Below are 25,841 nucleotides of genomic sequence, written 5' to 3' on the forward strand. Positions count from 1 at the left end.
ACTGGTGGGTGGGAAGGAGAGAAGGATGCAGGAAAAGGGTTGAAGATACAGGGGCTTCCAAGGAAGGGAAAGCGGAAATAGTGGGGGGGGGGGCAATACAGAGGAAAATGAGATGCCCCCACAAATATTTTGGGGTTCCTTGCTAATAAATTTCTAAATAAATAGTAAAGCACAGTGCTGGAAAAATACAGTAGGAGACAAAGAATTTGCCATCATTCCTGGGCTCCCGAAGCAGATGTTATGCAGATGTTATCCCCTCTGCTGTGCGCAGTATTTGTGATGCCAGCTCTTATTCATTACTGTTAGTATTACTATTCCCACAAGATAAAAGCTATGTGCTTTTTTTTTTTAAAAGAAGCATATTTATTTGAAGACAAATGTTTGGAATGTGGTTTTGATAAGGTCATGCCATTCTGTTTGCAGACTCCCTTCTCTTTGCAGTGAAGTTCTTGGGTCTGCAGCCCTGATCTGGGTTTTTTCCCCCTTCGAGTGAGCAGAATTTCCCAAGAAACTCTGGCTTTTGCTGTGTATACTGTTGAGCCTTGCATTTTATTTGGCAACATCATGTGAGCTCTGCTCACCAGTAAGCCTCTAAATAGAATCAGAGCAAGATTCCCAGCACTTGTGTCAGCCTTAAAAGAATCTCTGTGACCCAACACCAAATAAAAATATATTTGTTTTTTATTTTCCCCCCTCAAAGTGTTCTTTTCATGCTTGATTTTTGTTTGGATTTATGACGAGCCGTGTTGCTGTAGGGCCAGTAGCAGCTTTATTAAACAGTCGGCAGAATCTTACAAGATAAAAAATAGTGCTTTATTCTTGCTGTCATTAAAGTAAGCCTGTGCTTTATCCAATTAGAAAGGTTTTAAATTTCACCTGGGTGAGGGATCAGCTTCTAGCTTTGGCCCATCTTTGAAGAACAGAACTCCTAAACTCAGAGGAACGTCTTGTTGAGGACATGTGTTGTTGAAAATCAGTGATCTTCCTGAATGAAATACTTCCGAGCCCTTCAGTATATGAATGTGTCATGCTGGGCTCCTGTCACGTGAAAGGATCTAGTGATGACCTCTTGCGAGATGCGAGAAACAAGATGGAGATCAGCAATGTTGAGTCCTCTGCTGCCTGACCCTACGTTTGTTTCCTCTGGAGCCTAGGCCAGTTGTGGAGAGCCTTTGGCACTCCAGATGTTATGGACTACAATTCCCATCAGCCCCTGCCAGCATGGCCAATTTGGAATTGTAGTCCATAACATCTGGAGTTCCAAAGGTTCGCCACCACGGGCCTAGTCCAATAGTTGTGGAAAGACCTACCATAGTGTAGTAGTAGCAGTTTGCTCTTCTCTCCGGCACTGAACACGCCCCCCCGCCCCCGAAGCCCTGGGCCTGCCCATTTATTCTTCCTTCCCCTTTCACAAATGCCATCTCCCTCTTCCTAATCTGGACTCTAATCTGGAGAACTGGGTTTGATTCTCCACTCCTCCACCTAAAGCCTTCTGAGTGACCTTGGGCCAGTCACAGTTCTCTCAGAACTCTCTCAGCTCCACCTACCTCACAAGGTGCCTGTTGCTGGGGAAGGAAAGGGAAGGAGATTGTAAGTTGCTTTGAGACTTTTTATGGTAGAAAAAAGTGGGGTAGTATAAATACCAACTCTTCTTCTGGTGAGCAGCACCACTGACTCCTAGCAACAGCGACAGCTACTCATACACCTGTGTGGGCAATCTAAAAAGCAGCTAGGGTGAGGTGCCACCATTCCCTTGCTTGCCTGCTATAGCATGTCACAGTGTATGTGCAACATTGGGAGGGGCTGTGGCTCAGTGGAAGAGCTGCTGCTTTGCATTCAGAAGGTCACAGGTTCCACTCTTGGCATCGCCAGTTAAGCTGGTCAGGCAGTAAATGATGTGGAGGACCTCTGCCAGAGAGCATGGAGACCCGGCTGCTGGTCTGAGTAGACAATACTGACCTTGAGGGACAAATGATCTGTCTCAGCTTTATGTGTGGCCTCATGTGAGTTTTGCCTGGGGAGGGGCTTGCTAGATAATGGGCTATTCTGCATGTATAGCTTGCTCCTGTTTTGCCTGGTAGTTGATCTGCACTCACTTAAATCAGTTTATGAAACATGCCCTTTCTTCTGAATCCCTTTTGCTGTGGAGTTGGCATATTTCTCCCACACAAGGCCAAAAAATAAATCAGACATACGCAGCAAGGGTGTTGGGCATCCTCCTTAAAAAAATATTTAGCACGGAATATAGTGCCGCTGGGCAAGAACTCCAGAGACATTTCCTTCTCCACCAAAACTGTGGTCATTGGCAATTCTCTGTTTACAGATCAGACAATCAGCGGACATGTGGAAGGGCTGGTGAAGAAATCACTCAACAAAATGCATTAACCGGAGCCTGCATTAAGTTGAGTGATTTTGAATGATACGTGAAGCAAAAGTATTTCAATAAGTAGTAGCAATTAACAGAGGCAGTCTCCTTACAGAACGCAAGCAGTGTCTCCCCCCCCCCCCGCTTATCTTTTTAAAGGACCAATTTAGCAATAGAAGGCTGAGGGGAAAGGGAACAAACATGTGGAAGAGTCAGATAATAGACGCTAAAGAAAGTGGTTCTTAAGCCTGTGTTAACTGTTACCATTTTAAATAGTACGTGAAAGAGGAGGGGATGAAGACAAAAGAAAAGAAAAAGGGGACAAAAATACAAATGAGTAAGGATACAAAAAATCTTGATGGGGGTAAGGAGGTCAGCAAGATGGTCGCTGCCTCAACCATCGGCCTGGAGGAAAATCTCAGTCTTGCGGGCCCTGTGGAATTGAGTCAAATCCCTCAGGACCCGGGTCTTGTTGACAGAGAGTTCCATCAGGCCGGGGGCAGAGCTGGAAAAACTCTGGCTCTAGTTGAGGACAGCCGGATGCTTATAGAGCCAGGGACCACCGTCAGATTCTTACCAGTGGAGTGCAATGCTCTCTGGAGGGTATATCAGGAGAGGCCGTCTTGCATGCTCAAAGGTCTTTGCTGAGAAGCCCCCAGACCTCAAACCAGCAATGTCAAGCAAGTCCAGTTAGGGTCAGGGTGGCTTCTAAGCGTGTCTTGGACTGTAGCCTGATTTGCTCTGGTTTTGAAGTTCTTAAAGTAGGTAGAGCTTGTCCCACAACCAGGTTGGGCCTGCGTGTGATTTGCATGGCTTCTTTCCCTTTTCGGACCAAGTGCAGTGAAACCTTTTTGAGAAATCCACTGTCTTTTATGCAACAATCTTTACAAGTTAGCCAGTGTTGGAGGGGGGTGGGGTGGGGGTAGACATCACCTCTTGAAATGAGGCACCAGCTTTGTGGAAAACTTAATGGAGGAAAAAATGTTTTCGATCCTCTTCATTTGTGCTGTGGAATCTCCTGGACACTGTCTAAAAAGTAACAAGAGTTAAATATGATTAATGTGAATGTCAGCTTGTTAGCTTCTCAAAAGAGCTCCGAAGACTGCTTAGCTTCAAATAATACGTGAACGAGAATTTCCACTGTCCAAACATAGCCAGATGGCTCTGTGTCTTATGTTAACTTCCATCTTAAATTCCCCATTGAGCATCTTGATCCCCCCCCCCCCCCCGGAATCCAAATTCTTGGATACTTATTGGCTGGTATTCCACAGAACGTTCTCTCGCAGATCGCAAGTTCCCGGATGCCTGTTTGTTTGAAATAGAAGCCAACCATATTGCAGGTTTCTGCTTTTAATCTTCACTCATTTACAAAAATAGACACTGACTTGAAATCTTGTGATCATTATTACTTTGTTGAAGCTAACTGAATAATAACAATAAATAAAGATTACTTAGCCCTTATATAGTGTTCAGGAGCAGATTGGCCCTTTAAATTAGCTGTGAAAGCTCTCAGTGGTTTCTTAACAGCCAGGAGCAAGCCAGTCTCTTGGGGTGGTCAGCCGGAAGCCACTTCCTCAGTTTGGCTGGTTGTATTAAAGTCCTACTCTGCTTCTCTTTTATGTTTGTGTTTTTGGCATATTCAAAGCCCCTATCCCAGAGGTGGGATCCAGCAGGTTCTCACAGGTTCCTGAGAGTAGGTTACTAATTATTTGTGTGTGCCGAGAGGGGGTTACTAATTGGGGATTTTGCCACGTGATTTTTGCCTTACGCCCCTCCTCTCAGCAGTAGCGCACAGAACTTGAAGCAGTCTAGCAGGAGGCGCACCGGCGTGTGTGGCAGCCTGTGCCTGCGTGCATTCGTTTCCCGCCCAAGCACCGGCGCAGCAGCTGCGTCCTTGCCACAGCCCCACCCAGGAATGCCCCGCCCCTGGAATTCCCAGCCACACCCCCATTGTGCCCCACCGAGCCCCATTGGCGCTACACCATTGTTTGAATCTCACCACCATGGGAACCTGTTACTAAAATTTTTGGATCCCACCACTGCCCTATCCCCATTTTGCAGGAGGGAAGTTGAGGCTGAAAGAGCGTGGTTTGCCTGTGACCTCCTAGTGAATTCATATCGGATTCTGTTTGCATTCTTAGATCTGGTGCAGCGTGGTGCCTAATTTGTAGAAGTCTGCACCATGTGTTCCCCGTGAAATCCACCAATGGCTTTTCTCGGAGTACAGGAAACTACTGGATGTGTGTTCTTATGGCCTTAGGTCTTAAAAGTTGTTGGAACTAAGGCCTGCGGATGGGGAACCTGGCCATCTTTTCATGTTTTTTTCTTTGATGGTTTATTAATTATAATTGATACCATCAATAGCACAGGAGTGTCACTGGGTAGCTTTTCTGTTGCCATCCATCACAGAGAAAAGCCTTCCCCCCCCCCCCACCCCGTCGTGTTGTTAGCATCCAGATGGGATCTAGAGATTTCCTGAAATGGAGATGATCTTTGGAAGACAAGGAGAAAACGACAGCTTAGAGAGTGGACTCTATGGTATCTTAACCCACAGAGGTTGCTCCCTATGCTCCATCCTTGCGTCTCCGGGAATTTTCTGACCTGGAGTTGGCAGCCCCACTCCTCCCCATATCTCCTGTATATGTGATATATTGGTTGGAGTGTCAGCCTGAGAACTTTTCAGATTTGAATTCCCATTTGTCATGAATCTTGCCTGTGCAGCCTCTCCTGTGAAGCAAATTATGCCCCTCTGGCTGTTTTAGCTTGGGAAACTGGTACTAGGGGAAGACAGGAGGTCTTATTCCCATGTGACACAGTTCCTATCTGAATTGGAACCCTATATGGAGTTGTCACTGGGGACTCCCAGCTTCAATATGGCTGCCAGTTCCTGTTGGCAACATGTGTACAGTGTAATATGTAGCTGTAGAGTAGATAAGTGTTATCTCCGTATGGGACTGAGAAAGGATGAGGGTTATCTCTGGCTACTTTGTGAGCTCATTGTAGAGGCAAAATTTGGCCTAGGAACTTTCTGGCTCCATCTTATATTTCTCTGCTTCTCATACCTGCGGATGTGCAAATGTCCTGGGTAGGGCTCTGTTATTTTTTCTTTCACATCCCAGGTTCAGACATGCATATGGTGTCCTTGAAACCGTTTTAGAAATAGTTTGGAGCTTCTGATCTTTTCCTCACCTTTTGGGCCCAAATACAAAAACAAGCTACCGTATATACTCATGTATAAGTCGAACTTTTCAGCACATTTTTAATGCTGAAAAAGCTCCCCTCGACTTATATGCAGGTCATTAAAAAAAATTGTGTGTTTTTACTTTGCCGGCCAGCAGGGGGCGCAGTTTTTATGCTAGCGGCACCAAAATGTCAGGGTACCTTCAGAAGACACTCCTGATGGTACCAGCCAAGTTTGGTAAAGTTTGGTTCAGGGGGTCCAAAGTTATTGACCCCCAAAGGGGATGCCCCATCCCCCATTGTTTACAATGGAAGCTAATAGTAGATTTTCCATTTCTGATAATATCCCTCTTAAAATCTAAGTTGGGTTACATTTGGACATACAGATGATGATGAGGAATCCAGTTTTGGAGGATTTTAACTCGTGGGGTTTAGCTTGGTTGCTGGTTGAGCTAAAGGTTTTGTACTTTTAAAGGATTGTTATTTGTTACCATAATGATTTCTTATTGACCCTCTTTTCCACTTACAGAGCCAGTTTACTGTTTTTCTTTGAAATAAATATTCAAAAACATTTAACCTACTGATGCCTCAATTGATGTAATTTTATTGGTATCTATTTTTATTTTTGAAATTTACCAGCAGCTGCTGCATTTCCCACCCTCGACTTATACACGAGTCAATAAGTTTTTTTTAGTTTTTTGTGAGTAAAATTAGAGTTGCCTAAAACATATCTTGAATTAGAGCTTATCTGTGAGAGTATACCTCACGGTATATCCACCTACAATGTTGTAGATATACTAGTAAGCAGAAGGAAGACTAGAATTGTATAAGGCAAAATCCTGCAATGCTGATGGTACTTTAGAGGTTTGCCTTCATTGCCTGGGTAGAGGTTCGGCTTGCATGCCAACCAAAATGGCAAGTCCTCCAGTGTATCACTGTTTGCCTAGGCCTTGCCCCTGTCCTCATTTGCTTCTCCTGTTGGTATTTTACTCACTTCTGGCTCCTGTAAAGTATGTGTGGAATAAAAATCAAACCTCTAAAGCAGGGGTATGTGTGAGGGCTGGATATGACATAAATGTGACTCAGTTGGACTGAGCCTGGATGGGGGGGCGGGGGGGGCGGCTGCCTCTCCAGGCCCCAGAACAGCAGAGGGGTGGGGTGTCTGTGAACTCACAGTGGTGTGGGGAGGCTGCCTTAAGAGGGCTTTTCAGATCTGTGAGCCAGCTGAGGCAACCTCCCCAAATAGCTCCCAATCTGGCCTGGCAAGCCCAGCAAAGGAGGTTGTGTGTGCCTCAGCTGGCTTGTGGGCCTGATAAGCCAGAACCAGCCCCCTGGCCAGAGGTGGGATCCAGCAGGTTCTCTTAGGTTCCCGAGAGTAGGTTACTAATTATTTGTGTGTGCCGAGAGGGGGTTACTAATTGGTGATTTTGCCACGTGATTTTTGCCTTAGTTACACCCCTCCTCTCAGCAGAAGCGCACAGAACTTGAAGCAGTCTAGCAGGAGGTGCACCGGCGTGCGTGGCAGCCTGCGCCTGCGTGCATTCGTTTCCCGCCCAAGGACCTGCACAGTGGCTGCATCCTTGCCACTGCCCTGCCCAGGAATGCCCAGCCACGCCCGCGTTGTGCCCCGCCCAGCCCCATTGGCGCTACGCCACAGTTTGAATCCCACCACCATGGGAACCTGTTACTAAAATTTTTGGATCCCACCACTGCCCCTGGCTGCATGCTTGACATCCCTGCTCTAAAGTCTTTCTGAGGTAAGTGAATGCTACTGCCTCAGTTGTGAAGGCAAGGGTTGGGGATGTGCAGGGGAGAAGGAATTGTGGGTAGGAGTATGGAAAATCGGTCCTTGGTCCAAAGTAGCTGAAGGGAAATAGCTTCTGACAGTACCAGTTAAAACATAAAGTCCTGAGCAAGCTTTGGGTTCTCTTTTGTCAGGATATTAAAAATGAGGAATGGGGGAGAAAAACTATTCTGGACACAGTAGAAAGTCTGCAATTTGTAATAGTTGTAAATTCTTAATTCTTAAAATCTGTAGAGACTTCCAAGATTCTCTAAATAAATGCATTCTTAACATCCAGCCTAAAGAAGAGTTCTGGAGAAGCTGAAAGCTCATTTATTATTTTGTATTGTTTAAATAAGAAATATATTTCTCCAATTTTGTTTTCAGTTGTTTTTCAAAGAAATAATATGTATACCTGCAATTTTTGTCTCCCAGTGTGTATTTCTTTTGACTTGACTTGTCTTTTGTGTTGCCTATCATAGGTGGTACTGCTTGGCTGTAGTTTTGCTTCTATCTGACAAAGGGTAGTGGAAGATGGAGTTACTTCTCCATTCTATATGGGAATACTCTCACAGTTTTCTTCTAGTTTTTTTTCATGTATATGAAGCTGCTGAGAGACAAGTGAAGTCAAGGTGACCTCAATGTGGTGATAAAACCCAGTTTTAAAACCCAGTGTTGATAAAATTCCCTTTTCCTCCAACCTTGGTGAGGTGCTAGAAGGCCTCAAGACATTATCTAGAAGTAGTCATGGAATGAGTGAGGACTAATTTCCTGAATCCTAATAAAACAAAGATTTTGATGGTAGTTAGTCCATTTGATTTAAGAATACATGGGCATCCAGTTCTCAGTGAAAGTAACTCTCATCTGAATGCGAGTTACTTCCACAGTTTCCTCGGTCCATATCCGCTGGCTCTTTTCAGTTGTCATGAGAAACTGCATCTGTCTGTGAAATTGTATCTGCAGTCATAAGCTCTGGAAAATTATCAGGAACTAAAACTAGTCCAGAACTTAATTGCTAGACTGCTTGTTGGTTCTAGCCCTATTACATAAGACCTCTCACTGAGGTGCTGAACTGATGGTTTTCAGACTCAATTCAGAACGCTTGAATGCTCTGAATAACCTCCCACCTCCCATGAAGTCCCTCTTGTGTTATAAAATCTGCCAGAGAGAACATGTTGTGGAATATTGAGACACTGGGGCTCAGGTCTATGGCTTTCTGCTCTAGAATCATTTATTCAAATTCAAAATTATAGCCTGTCTATCTTAACACAAATGCCACACAAGCAAGGTTACAAATCAGCTACCAGAAAAAAGGTAGAATAAGCCACCTTAAAACACAACAATGAATTGTCAGTGCAGAAAAGCAGTTCTGTGCGTCCTGGAGATTTAAAAACAAACAGAAAACTGTCCACCAACTGCCCTTTGAAATTTATTTAGTGATTTACTTCATTTATACCCCACTTTTCTTCCCAATGGAGACCCAAAGTGGCTTACGACATTTTGCCCTTCTTCATTTTATCCTCACAATAACTCAGTAAGATAGTTTAGGCTGAGAGGGTATGACTGGCCCAAGGTCATTCAGCAAGCTTCCATAGCAGATTTTCTAAAAATACATTTACTTAATCCTGAGGAAGTGATCAGTCATGGTAATAATTTTAATCTTTTCCACTTTGTCTTTGCAAAACTAAAATCCCGTAAATTCACATGGACACACCGCAAAATCCACCGTGATAATTTTTGTGGACCTTTCGAAAGGAAATGGTATTGTTTGATGGCAAAGTGGATGTGCCACTGGCATTTGGTAGTGGCCATGGTGGAATTACCCTGATCTGGATGGCCTAGACTAGCCTGATTTTGTCAGATCCTGGAAGCAAAGCAGAATTTCCTCTGCAGTCCGTCACACGTGGATTTGGATTAATTACTGGAGATTTGATTTGGCTGTGCTGATTTTTTAAAATGTTACTTTGGCAGCAGCTGCTACCACAGCGCAAGGATTTGCACTGAAGTTAAGCAGTGGCAGTCATGTTGTGGCTGGCTCTGCCTCCTGAGGCAGCCATTTTATGGCAGCATCTACAGTGCTGTGTCGAAATTCCAAATGTGCACGCTGGCGCAAAAAGGTTGGGAACCCCTACAATGAAAAAGACTGAGGTTGATACACCAGTGATGTACCTGGACATAAGGCAGCTTTGCATGATGGGAAGTGAAATCTAATGTTCTGCTTCCTAGTGACATTGACTTGTTTAAAAGTTTTTTTTGTGACGCTGTTTGTTTTAGGTATGTGTTAAATGCTCATACCAACAGGGGACTTGGCCTGTGCCTTGCATGCTCTAGTTCACCCCAGTAACTGACACCCACTGTTTGCTAATTTGCAGCAGCCTTTGGTGCTGACAATTAAGAAAAGGAAATAGAAAGATCAGCAGGTGTCATTGGGGTAGCAGCAGCGGTTTTGTGGCAGAATACATCTTGCTACTGTATCTTAAAAGTTCTTTACTTCGGTGTTGTTGACGTTTCTGTAGATTTATCTGATATCTTAAAAGTTGCATGGGTTAATGTATTTTATTTCATGGTGTAAAACTGTTCTACAACATTATGGGTTTTGTTTTAAAAAAATACATGCATATTATGATTTATTATCATTTGGAACTAAAAAGCATGGTTTTTAAGCGAAAATGACCAAAAATTGTTTTTATGCGAAAATGACCAAAAGCACTTTTTGCTCTTTTTAGGTAGTTGCTGCAGATAACTTAATACCAAAAAACTGTTTGAAGTCTTTTGATTTTGTGCTTTTTTAGCATTGTTCTGAGCTTTTTAAAGGGAATGTTTAATTAAATGAATAACACATGTTTGTGTTTAAACTCTCCAGCTGCTTCAGTCCCCATTTCAATTTTCTCATCCCTTTTATGAGTCAGAATGGTTGAGGAGTGTCAGCACCATGCTACTGGTGAAGGCAGAAGTCTAGTGGGCTATATTTTTATGTACAAACGTCTATGATATAGCTGTAGTGTTGATTTTGATGCATATGTTTCTTCAACAAAAGCTGTTTGAGGGACTTTAACCAGACAAATGCAGGTTACTTTTTATAATAGATAAATATATGCGGAGGAGAGAGCTGAGTGTACCTTCCTCCATCACTGGTCTACTCAAAATCCCACCAGCCTCTGGAATTACTATTTTTTAAACATAAAGGGAAAAAAGGCTTTTATTAGACCTTTCAGTTCCAAAGACTTAAGGTGTTGCTTTCTCCTGTCTTGGTCCGGAAGAAGACTTTGGATTCATACCCCGCCTTTCTGTTCTGAAAGGAGTCTCAAAGAGACTTACTAACTCCTTTCCTCCTCCTCCCCACAACAGACACCTTGTGAAGCAGGTGGGGCTGACAAAACTGTGATTATCCCTAGGTCACCCAGCAGGCTTGATGGGTAGGAGTGGGGAAACAAATCCAGTTCACCAGATTAGAGTCCACTACTCATGTGGAGAAGTAGGAAATTAACCTGGTTCTCTAGATCAGACTTCACTGCTCTTAACCACTACAGCATGCTTCGTGAGAATCAATTGACTATCCAGGTACACAAATTTGAGGGGGGGGGGGGTAGGGGATGAGAGGCTTGTGTAAATAAAGCCAAAGATTTTACACTGGGTCTCTATTATATATAAGGAGCAGTTGGCCATAATTGCCAGAATGTACCTTGAGCTCTCTTAGGAAGTAAAAATAACCTGTATGTCATTGGGCACTATTGCACATGCAGAATAATGCACTTTTCAGTCCACTTTCACAATTGTTTGCAAGTGGATTTTGCTATTTATTGAGGAATTATTGAGATAAGTCCAAATAAGGGAAGAAGGTCTTCAGCCATTGGCAGAAGACAGGAACAGAAGGGGACAGATGAATCTCCCAGGGGAGAGAGATCAGAACTTTGGTACCACATCTGAGGGGGCTGTCTCCTGGGTTGCCACCGGCCTCTCTGGAGGTGGAGGCACCCAAAGCACAGCCTTGGAAAACTGTGGTAAGGTTCATATGTGATGAGGTGGTCTTTCAGTTATGTTGGTCCCAGCACCTTGAATTGTGCCTGGAAACAAAATGGAAGCCTGTGTAGGTTGGCCAAGAGTAGAATGTTTTAGTCTCTATGATCCACTCCAGCTAACATCCTGGCTGCAGTGTTCTATACCAATTAAAGTTTCCGAACAGTTTTAAAGGGCAGCCTTACATGCAGCACATTGTAATAAACTAGACTTAACCAGGGCATGCACCACAGTGGCCAGGAAAGGCTGCAGCTGGTTATCCAGTTTAAAAGCCAATCTTGGCCATAGCTATCACCTGCTTATCCAGCAGTTGGCCTGGGTCCAAGACCACCTTCAGACTACAGACCTGTTCCTTCAAAGAGAGTACAGTCCCACCAAGAAAGGTTGAAACCTTAACTCCTGTGTCAGATCTTCCACCTACCAGTAGGACTTCATCTTGTCTGGATTAAGCTTCAGTTAATTAGCCCACATCCACTCCAAAATTGCCTCCAGGCACTGGTTCTGGGTTTCTACAGCCTGCCTAGGATCAGCTGGAAATGTTAGATGGAGCTGAGTATCATCCACATATTGTTGACAACCCAACCCAAATTTCCAGATGAGCTCACCCAGTGGTTTAATGTGGAAGTTCAAAAGAGTAGGAGTCTATATGTTCTCTTGTAGGATCCCAAAGGTCAACTGGGCAGTCAGTTCCAGCTTAAATATGGGGGAATTAGCTTCAGGTAGAGCAAAAGGAGGTAATTGGGATCAATAACCACTTCTTTGTAATGCATCACTCTCTCAAAATGCTGGTAACAGCAGCAACAACACACTAGAAGAAACTTTAGGAGCGCATAACATCCATTCTTCTTGAATGTCAACATGGAGGATAATTTTTACACATTACACCTTTCCTTTATATCCCCCGCCCCCCAAACACACACTCCTTTCAAAATGGTGGATGTTCTGAGTTCATTGGCAATCTCTACTGGCCAGGTTCATACCTCTTCTTTTGTTACCTTCTTCTTAACGGAACCAGTGCACAGTTTATCAGAGAATGTAATGCTGCATCTCATGTTAGCTTACTGGGACAAGTTTTGGGTGTTGTAGAATGTGGGGATGGGATAGGAAGAACAAATGCTCTGTGCTTCCTCGTCCTCATTGCCTTTAACATAGACGTTCTCAGCTATTCCTGTCTGTAATGCTGCTGACATAGGACTTATACATTTCACTGTGGGGGAACGTTTGGGGACTGTTTTTGGTGTGAAGTAGGGTCACAATGCTGGTCCGTTTGTGCCTCTGTAAATGGGTCCATTGCTGCCTGGATTGAAGAGACCTGCTATTGTCGGCAAAGGCCACTGGTATTTTTTTTCTGCCTCAGTCTTTTAAAATTAGATCAAGCTTGAGCTGAATGTGAAGACAATGAAGCAGTGTGTTATGAGCAAACATCCAGCAACTTCTTGAACTCTTCAACTTCCCTTCGGCTTCTCTCATGCTTAGGGGGTCTGCTGCAAAGTGCCTTTTTCTTGCTGACCAAAAGAGGTCCCGTTTAACGTGAGCAAAAACGGTTTCCAATGTCAACAGCTGCCATTTGCCTTCTCAGCATTTGGGTGCACCTTTCCAAGGAGATGTGTCTGGACATTTAAGTGTGCTGCTACAGCCACATCCGCTCATACTTTTATACGTGCGATTGTATGTCACATCTAGGAAGAATATAAAGTAGCGTCCATCTGGAACAGTTACAGGGAAGGAAGTATATGCCAGTGTGCAAAATTTGGATGGCCAAGTCCTAGGTTTAACCATTAACAATTTCCATGTGGAACTCATCAGCCTAGGATTTCCCCCTTCACTGCAGCTACGGGAAGTAACTGCTCTATATATTTTGACTAAAAACAGGGGCGTACCTAGGCAAACTGGCGCCCGGGGACAAAACCTGAGTTTGGTGCCCCCCCCCCGCCCGGCGTATGGGCGGCCACCCTCCCCCACCATGACTAAACAATGATTTTTTGTACCAGCTCACAAAACACTTCCCACTCCCATCAAAACATACATGGCTCTCTCCCCACCAACTCTTTTCCTAATTTCCTAATCACAACAACCCTATGAGGTAGGTTGTTAGCCTGAGAAACAACTCCAAGCCAGTGCAAGTGGGTATTAAGCATGTAAATCTCTCACAAATCACCCCCAGCAAAACATTTACCAAACAAATGTCAGCATCATCTCTCACAAAACACCTCCAGTGGAATCCACCCGCAAACAGCATCACTTTCAATGGTGTTTAAACTAGGGAGCTCAGATTCTTCTTTTAAATCTACATTAAAGGGAGAATCTGGGATCCCCAGTTAAAACAAAATTGAAAGTGATGCTGTTTGGGGGTGGATTCTCCCCCACCCTGAAACAGCATCACTTTTGAGAGTTGGAGATTCAGATGAAACAAATAGCAGATTTGGCTGGAATCTGGGCAGATTTTGGGCACATTTGGACAAAAAATGTCCAATTATGTCCTGTCCAAATATGAACAAATGCAAATGCTAGGTATTTGGGTTGGGGGGGGGGTATTTTTGGTGTTTTTTCGGCCTGCAGGAAGCACATTTTTAAAGCTAGCAGCACCATGATTTCAGGGCATCATCCAGAGACTGCCCTGATGATACCACCCAAGTTTGGTGATGTTTGTTTCAGGGGCAGCAAAGTTATGGACCCCCAAAGGAGGTGCCCCCATCCCCATTGTTTTCAATGGGAGCTAACCTGAGATGGGGGCTACCCATTTGAGGGACCATAACTTTGGTCCCCCTGAACATAACTTCACCAAACTTGGTTGGCATCATAAGAATAGTTAACAGATGATACCCTGAAATTCTGGTGTCAGTAGCTTTAAAAATACACCCCTTCCAGGCACCCCAAGAAATTTGCCCAAGATTCTTTGTTTTGCAGTGATTTTGCTCCATTGTAGCCAATGAGGAATTTCTGAGGCAGGCTGCACATTTTTGACCATAGAGGCACCAGACTTTCAAGGTGGCTCCAAGAGGCCTTGACTAATAGCATCCAAGCTTGGTGAGCTTTGCTTCTGGAGTGGGGGGGGGGGGGAGTTGAGAGAGTTCTGAGAGAACTCAGCCCACAGGTTTTCATGTACAGGAGCGGGGAAACAAAATAAGCCTTTTGGGGGCCCATAAAATTGAACCCCCAAAAGCAAAGGTCTCCAAACCTGGATACTATTACCAGGAGGCCCTCCTGGAGCCACCCTGAAAGTCTGGTGCTTCTATCTTCAAAAATGTGCAGCCTGCCTACACACTCAGAAATTCCCCATTGGCTACAATGGAGCAAAGTCACTGCAAAACAAAGAATCTTGGGCAAATTTCTTGGGGTGCCTGGAAGGGGTGTACTTTTAAAGCTACTGACACCAAATTGTCAGGGTATCATCTGTTAACCATTCTTATGATGCCACCCAAGTTTGGTGAAGTTATGTTCAGGGGGACCAAAGTTATGGTCCCTCAAATGGGTAGCCCCCATCTCAGGTTAGCTCCCATTGAAAACAATGGGGATGGGGCACCCCCTTTGGGGGTCCATAACTTTGCTTCCCCTGAACCAAACATCACCAAATTTGGGTGGTATCATCAGGACAGCCCCTGGATGGTTCCCTGAAAATTGGTGCCACTAGCCTTAAAAATGCGCCCCCTTGCAGGCCGGAACGTGAAAAAACACTTAAAAATTCAAAAACACACAAACGACCCTGAAATGTTGGTGCCCCCCCACGTGACTAAATGGGAGGCGCCCGGGGACATAGGGTACCCCCTGTCCCTAGGCAGGAACGCCACTGACTAAAAATAAACATAGATGGGCAGGAGCTGGAAGGAAGAAAAGAAATCCTCTCTCTCCGGGGTCCCCAGTGGTCCCCTATAGTTGCCATGGCAACTGCCAACACCTTTCCTGGAGCCCATCAAATGTTTTTAGAAACTGCGTAAGGCCAAGTGGGCATTTTGCCCAGCAGGGTTTCCAATTGGCCATTGGGGATTTGATTGGCTGTGCTTTGGCAGCAACTGTCCTCAAACCACAAGGTTCTTCACTGTGTGAGTGAAGGGTAAGCTGTGGCAGCATGTTATGGTTGGCTCCATCTCCTGCAGCAGCTGTTTCGTGGCAGCCATTTTGTGGCTGCCCCCACCATGCTGTGTCAGAATTCCAAAGGTGTCTACAGGATGAAAAAGGTTGGGGACCTCTGTTCTACTTGTTAATTTTACTCGTTAATTATAATTTTTGTGCCATTACATGGACAGTTATAAATCTCTCCTGGCTTCTGTGGCAGTTTTCTCTACATTCCTGACCAGATCTGATTCTCAGAGTTTCTTGGAGATGGAGTAGTGCTTCCTGTTGCATTTGTTGGATCCTAAGCAAGGGTTAAATCCATACTAATAAGGGTTGCAAAATAGGTAACTTCGGGAATAAGGAAATGGTGATTGAGAGGAGATGAATGACGTCGCTTACCTTATTGCTTTAAGAGAGCCAGCATGGGCCGTTTGTTGCGCGCTACTCTCGCCAAGTAATGCGGGGTCCAGCGGCACTCCCCACTACAGAGGTGGTGACAACGCAGCTGCCCCGACTCTGCTGCTCTCGCACCCCCTCAGCGCATGTAATTTCTGGCGCTATTTGGACGCACGGGGCAGTGGGGAAGCCCGGGTGGTTACCCCGGGTTTCCATTTTTCTGCTGCTTAGTGACGTGGACCCTCCCATCCAATCAGGGCATGGCGGGGCGTGAACGATGCACGCACAGCTGGTTTAATTTTTTTATTTTTAACACAAGGTATCCACGTCTGCACGCCGTTTTTAGTGCACATAAGCATAGATGTGTCCACAAATAGTCGTGGGTTCATAGGGACGTTGATTCGTCCAGTTGACAATTTAAAAAAATTCCCACCGCAGCACAACGAAGCAGCCAATCAGGACACCCCCTGAGCGGATCGTGGGGAGTCCTGCCTGGCTGCTGCGCAGCTGCTGCGCACATTGGACGAAGGGGCGGAAGCTCCAGTGGGGAACATGACCCCGAGCTAAAAAGGTCCTGGAGCAAACAAAACCGGTGAGTATCAACATCATTTTAAAAGTGGGGAAATGACCATGGTGTAGTGGTTAGGTGCAGGTGGATTCTAATCTGGAGAACCGAGTTTGATTCCCCACTCCTCCATCTGAGTGGCAGAGTCTAATCTGGTAAACCAGATGTGTTTCTGCTCTCCTACATTCCTGCTGGGTGGCCTTGGACTAGTCACAGGGTTTCTAATTCAGAAGTCTCTCATCCCCCCTACTTCACAAGGTATCTGATGTAAGGAGCGGAAGGGAAAGGAGCTTGTAAGCCACCTTGGCAGATTCCGCATGGGCGAAAAACAGCGCCCCTGGAATGGTAAAAACACCATTCCATGGGCGCTGTTTGCACGGCTACTACCTCTAAATCAAGGCAGTGTCATGCTTTTCCCGGGAAACGATGTTTCTCTGGTGGTGCCGTGCAAACAACACCAGCTTTTTGGTGCCACTTTTCGACACCTCCATTTTTCCCACACTCACCTTCTCTCCTTTCAGAGCTCCGCGGGCATGGGGAGGCACACCCACACTGCCCTTTGATCCCCGGGGGTCGGAGGACAGTGTGGGCATGGCTCCCCATCCCTGCAAAACTTGGCAAGGAGAGAAGGTGAGTGTGGGGAAAGCAAATGGAGGTTCCTCCTTGTGGAGGCACCTCCGTGGGCAACGGCAGCTCTGAAGCCGTTCGCACCTCAGTGTACGAACGGACCTGGGGCTCCACCCACATCATATATGCATCATATATGCCGGTGGAATGCCGCTGCCCCTGCCTGTGTGGAATCTGCCCAAGAGTCTCCTTACAGGAGAGAAAGGTGGGGTATAGATCCAAACTCTTCTTCTTTTCCTTTTTTAAAATTATGAAGGTGGAGTAGACCATCTAAAGCAAGGACCAACTGGGGATGCTCAATTCATTTTCTTTTCTTTTTTTAAAGGAATGGTCACATGGGCAATAGAAATGAATGGAAAAAACAAGGAATGAATTAAAGCCGTTCATTCATTTCAAGCTTAGCGGTCTGGTTTAGAGAGCTCTCTGAGATCACAGTGGGACAGTAATACTTCTCCTTCTATCACCTCTTTGCCCTTTTTAGCTATACTTACTGTACTTTGGGCAGTTGCTCGTTAAAATATTGGACATCTTTATGACTACATTTCCCAGGGTGCAGTATGGTGTGGTTCCTCAGGCTTCTGAATCAATGTTGAGGGTGCTAGGTTTGGGAAGAGATTTCCTGACCACTTGCTGGCCACTGCAAGCTGGCACAGAGGCAGCAGACACCTGTGGGACAAAAATCTGTGAGGCGGGATAGAGAAAGGAAAAGGGAGTGTGTTACCTCCAAGAAATGTTGTTGCAGGAAATGGAAGCTTTAGTAGGGAGAGTCTGTGGAATCAACTCCACCCTCCCCAAACTCCACTTCTAGATATCCCAGAATTTCCCAAGACACAGCTGGTTGCATGCAAATATATAATAAAATAAGCAACATTTGCATACCTGTAGAACCAAAGAACCAAGAAGTGACGTTAATTGACAGAGCATCCCTTTTCTTCCTTCCATCTTGTCTCTTTGTGTTTATTTTTAGTAGAAGAGCTTTGGACAGATCACATAAACCCCTGGCTTTTTCTTTCTTAAAAGGCAGTAGGCAACCTCCCCAGATCAAGGTTTCAGAAATGAGGAACCTGGCGGGGCGGGGGGTGGGGGTGGGGGCGGCTAAATGGTGAGGGCTCGGTTCAGCTGTCTCTTTGCAGAATAAACAGAAAAATTTGGGGAAGCCCCACTGCAAAGCAAACAACCACATGGTAAGTACTGCATGCATAAATGGCCAGAGAGACATATCCCATTCAAGGATATATACACTTAAGAACATAAGAACATAAGAACTAGCCTGCTGGATCAGACCAGAGTCCATCTAGTCCAGCTCTCTGCTACTCGCAGTGGCGCACCAGGTGCCTTTGGGAGCTCACATGCAGGATGTGAAAGCAATGGCCTGCTGCTGCTTCTCCTGAGCACCTGGTCTGCTAAGGCATTTGCAATCTCAGATCAAAGAGGATCAGGATTGGTAGCCAAACTTAGAATGACGTAGCGCCCCCCTCATGTTCAAGCATACTGAGTCACTCGCTGCAACATTTTATTTCTGCCTAAATTCTGCCTTTCAAATGTGCAAAGGTGGATTAATGGTTCTGCTTAGTCAGATATGGGCGAGAAACCTTCTTGTGGTAGAAATGATCCAGTTTGAAAAACTTGCTGAGCCCATTGCGTTGGCCTTCCCAGACTTCCTGTCACTCACTTCACAAGCGATGTTTCCAAATCACACGGGAGCAGTGGTTGTATTTGTACTGTGCTAGACAAGTATTGAGAAATTGGTTAGCCTAATCAGCAAGAAGGAGACGAAGCTCATTTTTTGCTGTAGGGAAACTTCAAAAGGAATAGGAGCAACAGATACGTTTGTGTGGTCCTCTTTGTGGCTTAATGTTGGCCAAGGAGACAGCACGGTAACATGAGTCAGCAGTGTAGGACACTGGAAAAGGTTTGGCGTCTCTCATATGCTCTTCATGCTTCTTGGTGTGACCCTGATACGACCCACAAAAAATTGTTGTGCACGCCATTCCTTTTTTTTAGTCAATTATCTAGAGAACTCGAAGGAGCAGAATCCAGAAACCACAGTGGATGGTACTTTGCAGAGCAGTGGGATTTTTTGTAATGTGTAGACTCCCCCATGCCCAAAAACTCAGCGAAGCAAAGTAGTGTGTCAAGGTTACCAAGTTACGGAAGTGTGATGTCACATGGTACTTTCTCAGGAAATGAAACTCTAAGGTGAAAGGAACTGTAGAACTGACGGAGCCCCTGGCAGTGAAGACACTGAAGGTTTGTATTTCTCCAGAAATTATTTTTTACCCTTTCTGAGGATGAATTTGATCCATTTATGAGATGCTGCTATCGGGCAGGAAAGATGGTTGCTTGAGATACATTCTGGTACCGCAGTGGTTTGTCTAGCGCGTCATACCACAAATGCATTACGAGAAATTATACGTGCAGTTCTTTTACGGTAGAATTAACTTCCCAGTTTGGTGGGATGTTTTATTTTTCCCTGGTGTAAAAGATGAAGAACTTTACTAATTCATGAGGAAAGCATTGCTGTCAATGATTCTCAGTGCTCTGCTGGATGTAAACTCCTATACCTTGAGAGTGACTGGCTAACTTAAGAGAATAAAACACAGTTATTTCTTTGCACAATTCTCAGCTCTTTCTCTTTTCCTGCTCTGATGTCCTTTATTCCCCACTGCATGTCGAATATTTCCCTTTCTCCTTCTCTTTCATCTTTTCCTGAGCTGCCTTTTATTCAAAAGAATGTTTCCCAAGTGTGAAAGTGAATCCTGACCAGATTTCTTACAACAACTTAGTCTTCAAAAGAGGTTGAGTATGACAAGTGGAATATGATTTCTTTTTATTTGAAGCGGTGCAAGAGTGCATGTGTACCCACACCAGTACCTCTACTATCTGTCATGATGTGGTGGAGTCTCCTCCTTTGGAGGTTTTTAAACAGAGTCTGGATGCCATCCATCAGGAATACTTTGATTAGGTGTTCCTGCATTGCAGGGGGTTGGACTTGATGGCCCTTGGGGTCTCTTCCAACTCTATGATTCTATGTGTGTGTGGATGGGAGAACTGCCGATAGTTCAGGGGAGCAAGTGTAAAGCCTGCTTGAACTTGGAAGGGTAGTCGCATGGTTCTTTGGTTTCTGGGCTCTAAATAACCCACATGCTGTTCTGCAAATGTAGTGGTGTAGCCTGAACTAACTTCAGGGAGATCTACAGGTTCCCTGCCTGTAATAAGTCAGTCAGTGGCGAATCGCCAACAAAACTTTGAGAATTGGATGGGCTTTTAGAACTGGAATATCTAGGGGTCTAGACCATATGTGAAAACTTTAGAATTTAAACTTGACAGCCCTCCCAACTGCTTTCGTAGCTTTATCCAAACTGGTGGAAGAAACTAATGCCACCACCCTTTAAAAACTCAGCGTGCTCTATCTGAGTTTTCGCTTGTGAAAAAAAACCCCAAACACCGGAATTCATATTTGAATGTTTTCTGGTCTAATATGAAATTGCAGCAACCCAGATGGCTGTAGTGTAAGAGTTATATGAGTTGTTTCGCCAAACTTGCAGACCTATAAAATGTTGACGCAGATTGGCTGAGTTAGTGAAATGGCACAAGAACATTCACAAACATTCCAGCTTCATGGGGAACAGCGCTCTTAAGATATATGCAGCCCAACTTCTGTGAGGGAAAAGAAAGCTGTTGGCTTGGCTGAATTTAAAACTAACCCGAGGCCCTCATGACCCTCATGAGAGTTTATTAGGCAGACTGAAGACTGGGAAGTAGTGTCAAGAAGCAGGACGTCCAGAGAAAATCTGGCTGTAGGGAAAGCATAGAGTTGTTAGTGGACTGAGAGTGCGGGAGAAGTAGAAGAGAAGAAGAGGAGTTTGGATTTATATCTCCCCTTTCTCTCCGGTAAGGAGACTCAAAGGGGTTTACAATCTCCTTTCCCTTCTCCCCTCACAACAAACACCCTGTGAGGTAGGTGGGGCTCATAGAGTAGTCTGTGAGTAGTCCAAGGTCACCCAGACTGTGAGTAGTCCAAGGTCACCCAGCTGGCATGTGTTGGAGGGCACAAGCTAATCTAGTTCCCCAGATAAGCCTCCACTGCTCAAGTGGCAGAGCAGGGAATCAAACCCGGTTCCCCAGATTAGAGTGCACCTGCTCTTAACCACTACACCACGCTGGCATGTGATGGCATGTGATGTAGATGGAGTGGCAAGCAGCAGAAGGGACAGAACAGAAATGAAAAGAGCAAGGAGGCACAGAAGCCATTTTACAGCAGGAGGGGCTATGTGATATGTGGAAAGACTGTCAAGTATTCACATTTGCACACGCAAAGAACTTAACTGTGGCTTCTGCTGTCACCCCAAATGAGAAGCAAAGCCAAAAAGTCATGCTTTGTGTAAAAGAGGGCTGAATTTCATGTGTATTGGCTTGAAGTTCTCTTGGGTGCAGGCTTCTACCATGTTTCATATCAGACCTTGAATGTGTGCAGAAAAATAGAGCAGCAAATGCTATCTTCTGTTTTGTAAGTGAATCATTTTGCTCAATGACAGAATCTGAGAGAAGCTGAATAAGAGGAAGTGGGGGAGTCAGAGCGCTATGGCAGAGTAAAAAAAAGAAACAATATGAGGATTGTACAAACAGTGTACTGGGTAAGCCAGTTTTTTGTGCGGCGAGGGAACAGGCAATGGGGAAATTAATTTTCCTACTAAGCTAAGAGGAGGAAGAAGAGCAAGAAAATATCTCAACATAATTTTGGCCGTTTCACGCACAGTGACATGCGAGGTACCAGCCGAATAAGCGCTGCTTTGGCGGATGCCGTAACCTCACGATCGCTAAGGACTAAACCGGTGCATGGACCGGTCCTGGGAACAAATGTGGCAGCCGGCGCCATCGATGAACAGCGGCTACCGTCGCATCTGGCATGTCCCTCGGCCTCCAGCCAGTGCGCCCGGGTCTGGGGACCACGCTTCCCCTGGTTCTTAGCAGCGCCATGCTCCAGCGGCGCCAGGGCGAAGTGGTCCCCAGGCCTCGGCGACGCACCGAGGCCTGGGGACAAGGCGGTAGTGCCAGGTGAAGGCGGCGCTGAAGCCGCTGCCGCCGCTTAAACGGCAAAGCGGCTTTTCCACCGCGGCATTTTTTTCCCAAAAGAGCTGGGAAGCGCTCTGAAACTTGCCCGGCTTCAGGCGGGTGGAAATGGGCGTCGAAGGCGCTGTTCCAGGTTGCGAAGCTGCATTCCCCGTGTGCGAATGGCGGCCTGGAGACGGCGTTTTTACCGTCTCCAGGTTGCCATTCATTGCCCGTGCGGAAACGGCCTTTGTTAATATTCAAGAATGGAGAAATCTTGCAGACTGAATGAAATAGAAACTGAATTGGACAGGGAGGGGGAGAAAATTATTATTCATTGGAGGACAAAGTGGCAGTCCTGTACTTAGATGTCAAATTTGTGTGTGCATTTGTGTTAGTTTTGGGAACTTGACTGGATTATATTCCTTTCATTAAGAAAATGGAGTCATGCAGCAAAATCTGTGGGGAGTACTGAAGGGAACTGCTTTTCAGTTTGCTAAAGAGCAGGGAAGTTTTTGAAATATAATCAGTCAAATGCAAGTAAGAAAGCCTAAATCCTTGCTATGAAGGTATGTGCTTGGGCTCTGGAGTAGAATACGGTGCCGCTCCAGCAAGCAAGCAAACTGTATTCTGTTCTTCAACATGATACAAGAGCAAAGTAGAAATCTCACAAGAGGAGAGAGATGAAATCTATCCCTACCCCCATCCCTTGGCTATTAAATGCAATGGCATATGATTTCATATTCACTGGGTGCTTTTGCCTTAGGAAGTTTTTCATTGGCTTTTGAAAAGGCCACTGTGCTGTAGTTGCTGGATTTGCTCAGCACATTAAGCTGCCTCCTTTCTCTTAGCCTAACTACATGGTGGCATCTGGAAGGATAAAATATTTTATCCACATCTCCTGAGAGGGTGTGATGATAATAACATGTATTGTTGCATAACAGGAAACTCTTTTGAGAATGGATAGCTCCTAGATAGGTTTGTGCCATATTCCTGTTCTGAGCAATAGCTGAGATAGGGAATGTTGGTGGCGCTCTGTTTTGTACGCGTGCTCCAGAACAGCCATCCCAAACCTTTTTGAGCCTGCGGTTACCTGTGGAATTTTTACACAGTGTGGTGGATGTATCCATAACATGGCTGTCAAAAATGGCTTCCACAGAAGGCAGTAACTGCCTCAAAATGGCAGTTCAATTGGGAGTTCAATTGGAAAGGACTGGTAATGATGATAACAAAAGACTCCTGACTATTGGAAGGTTAGAGTGGTTCATGGCAAGTCTGTAATGACCTGGTCCATTACAGGAGGAGGAAGAAGGGTCTACTTTTGTTATGTGTCTGTAGGAAGCCAAGGAAAACAATCCAGTATTTAGGCCTCATTTTTATTACACTTGCCATCCCTCTGGTAGGTTGGAGATCCCTTGCTTCCAGTGAGTCCTTCCCTGCCACTGTTTAACTAGCTATGTAAATGCATTTATGTTCTTGGAATGACCTGTGTGTGTGTGTGTGTGTGTGTGTGTGTGTGTGTGTGTGTGTGTGTGTGTGTGTGTGTTTGTTTGTTTGTTTGTTTGTTTGTTTGTTTGCTTGTTTGCTTGTTTGTTTGTTTTCCTGGAATGACATACACACACACATATACATATGTATGTATCTATAACTATATATATAACTATATATAAAACAAGTTGTTACTCATCTGTTATATGTTTAACTTTGCATTACATAATGTCCAGATAAACATAGAGGGTTTCTTTACAACAGTAAATCTTAAATAAGCATTAAAAGTTTCTTTACAAAGGTAACAGTACGTAACAGGCAACAGGGCTTTACAAAGGTAACTTTACAAAGGTAACCTTCACAACCAAATAATTATGTGTGTTTGATCCTTAGTGAACATCATTTACTGACAAAAAATTCTAAGTTGCTTTATTTGAAACTTATCTATCTCCTTCTGGCCAGGAACTGTTAATTAATTTTGGTGTCCTTTATGACTTCACTTGCTTGCTTTTGTTGATCTCTGAGAGGCTTATACTGCAAAAATATTGTGGTCTCTTTGAAAGAATTTTTCTGCATCTTGTTAGATAATGGAAATCTCATAAATCCTTGGCTCAGATTTTGACTTGTTCTGTGTAGGTTCATTACTTATTCATTTCCTCAGCTGCCTGCAAACTATACCAAGATGGTTTCTATTGGTGTAGCAAATTTTTGTAGGGCCCCTCCCCGTCAGTCTGTAGGAGTTCAAAAATCTGTTAAGTAATGCACAACTAATGATGGATAATACATGGCAAGAGCCTTAAGATTGCCCTGTTATGAAGTATTGTCTAGAGATAATAGGACCCGAAACTGAATATATAAACCTTTCACAGATGTACGGGCACAAGGCTTACAGAGAATCAAGAACTCCGATTGGCTTTGTTTTATCCTGGCAGGAGAGGGCTTTTTCCAAGATCTTTGGAAAAGCAGTTTTCCATTTATTAACGGCTGTACCTAAATAAATAGAAAAGTATGCAGAGACAAACCTAAACCATTTCTTCCTTTCCTGGCACAAGCAAAATATTTATCCCTACTGGCAGCATTACACAACTGTATAACAAGAGCAAACAGATTCCCTGACGTTTTAAATAAAACTTAAAAACTCTGTAAGTAAGAGAGGACTTTAGCTATAGTTTGCTTGTGGTTTTAGCAGGTACTTAGGTTGAACAGGAAACAGGTTAACCGGTTCTTCTTATTAAAATATTTCTGTATCACTTATTTTGTCAGACATTAAGCCAGAGCTGCCAGAACTTCAGAAAGCAAAGGTGGGGCTCTCTATTTTCTGAATTAAAATTGGGGACACTGTTGACTGTTACATCCTCAAAGGTACTGGGTTAGTCTGTAACAACAACAAAAAAGAGAGAGGGGATTCTTTGGAATAGTTTTCATGTTGATGACATGAAAGGACATCATTCTTCAAATGACCTTGCACTTCCAGTTATAGAGAGATTCCAGGTGAGCAGAGGTGCTGAAATTTGAAATTTAACAGTGATAAGTATATCCAGGGCCCTTTCTGCACACGCAATGCAGAATAATGGCACCATTCCAATCCGGCTTTCTCACAATTGTTTGAAAGTGGGATTTTCCTCAGCTTTATTCAAGCCATTGCAGTAAAAAAATCCAGCTTCAAAGTGCATTATTCTGCATGTGCAGAAGAGGCCAGAGTTAACCAGGGCTTTGACAGAACTGATATATTTCTTAATCACTACAGATATCACATATCTTAACATAACTCAGTAGCTTTCAGAAGGTTAACGTCTGAAGGTTAGTTCTTTGCAGCAAAAGTAAACAGAAATGGTGTGGCGCTTTAAAGTCTGACTGGCTATGATTCTAGAATAAACTTTTGCAGATTGGCATCTGCTCACTTTTTGGGATGCTTGTAATGGGTTTTTCCCTAAGAGGTGGGTGGGAAGGTGAGATGGTAATGAAACAAGAAGTCCTAAGCAGTTGCGAAATACAGGAAGTCAAACGTAGTTATGTAAAATATGAATATAATAAGGAAGATGCAAAGATAATTCACAATGGAAGTAATTGTTGGTAACGAAATGTTCCTCATTCTTTTATGCTGCTTATCTAACTCTTATCATCATTAGGGATGCTGTAAATGGTAATTTGCCTGCCCCTGGGTGTGCCACATCAAAGGACAGGTTGTCCTACTGCTTCTCTACACTGGCAATTGACAGAATCAGTGTAGACCCTCTACAGATGACATTACATGGGGAGCAGGAACAGTCAGAAGCAGGATTGCTGACTCCCACCTCCATGCGATTGCCAGCTCA

The 25,841-nt window shown here is 44.5% G+C and overlaps 1 protein-coding gene across 1 annotated transcript in view; it reads left to right on the forward strand.

Annotated features, from left to right (window-relative positions):
• WIPF1 (WAS/WASL interacting protein family member 1) overlaps positions 1–25,841 on the forward strand; it is an 84,882-nt gene that overhangs the window by 18,431 nt on the left and 40,610 nt on the right. The gene's annotated exons all lie outside the window — the stretch shown is intronic.

This window comes from Sphaerodactylus townsendi, linkage group LG02, assembly GCF_021028975.2.
Source record: "Sphaerodactylus townsendi isolate TG3544 linkage group LG02, MPM_Stown_v2.3, whole genome shotgun sequence".
Classification (NCBI taxonomy): Eukaryota; Metazoa; Chordata; class Lepidosauria; order Squamata; family Sphaerodactylidae; genus Sphaerodactylus; species Sphaerodactylus townsendi.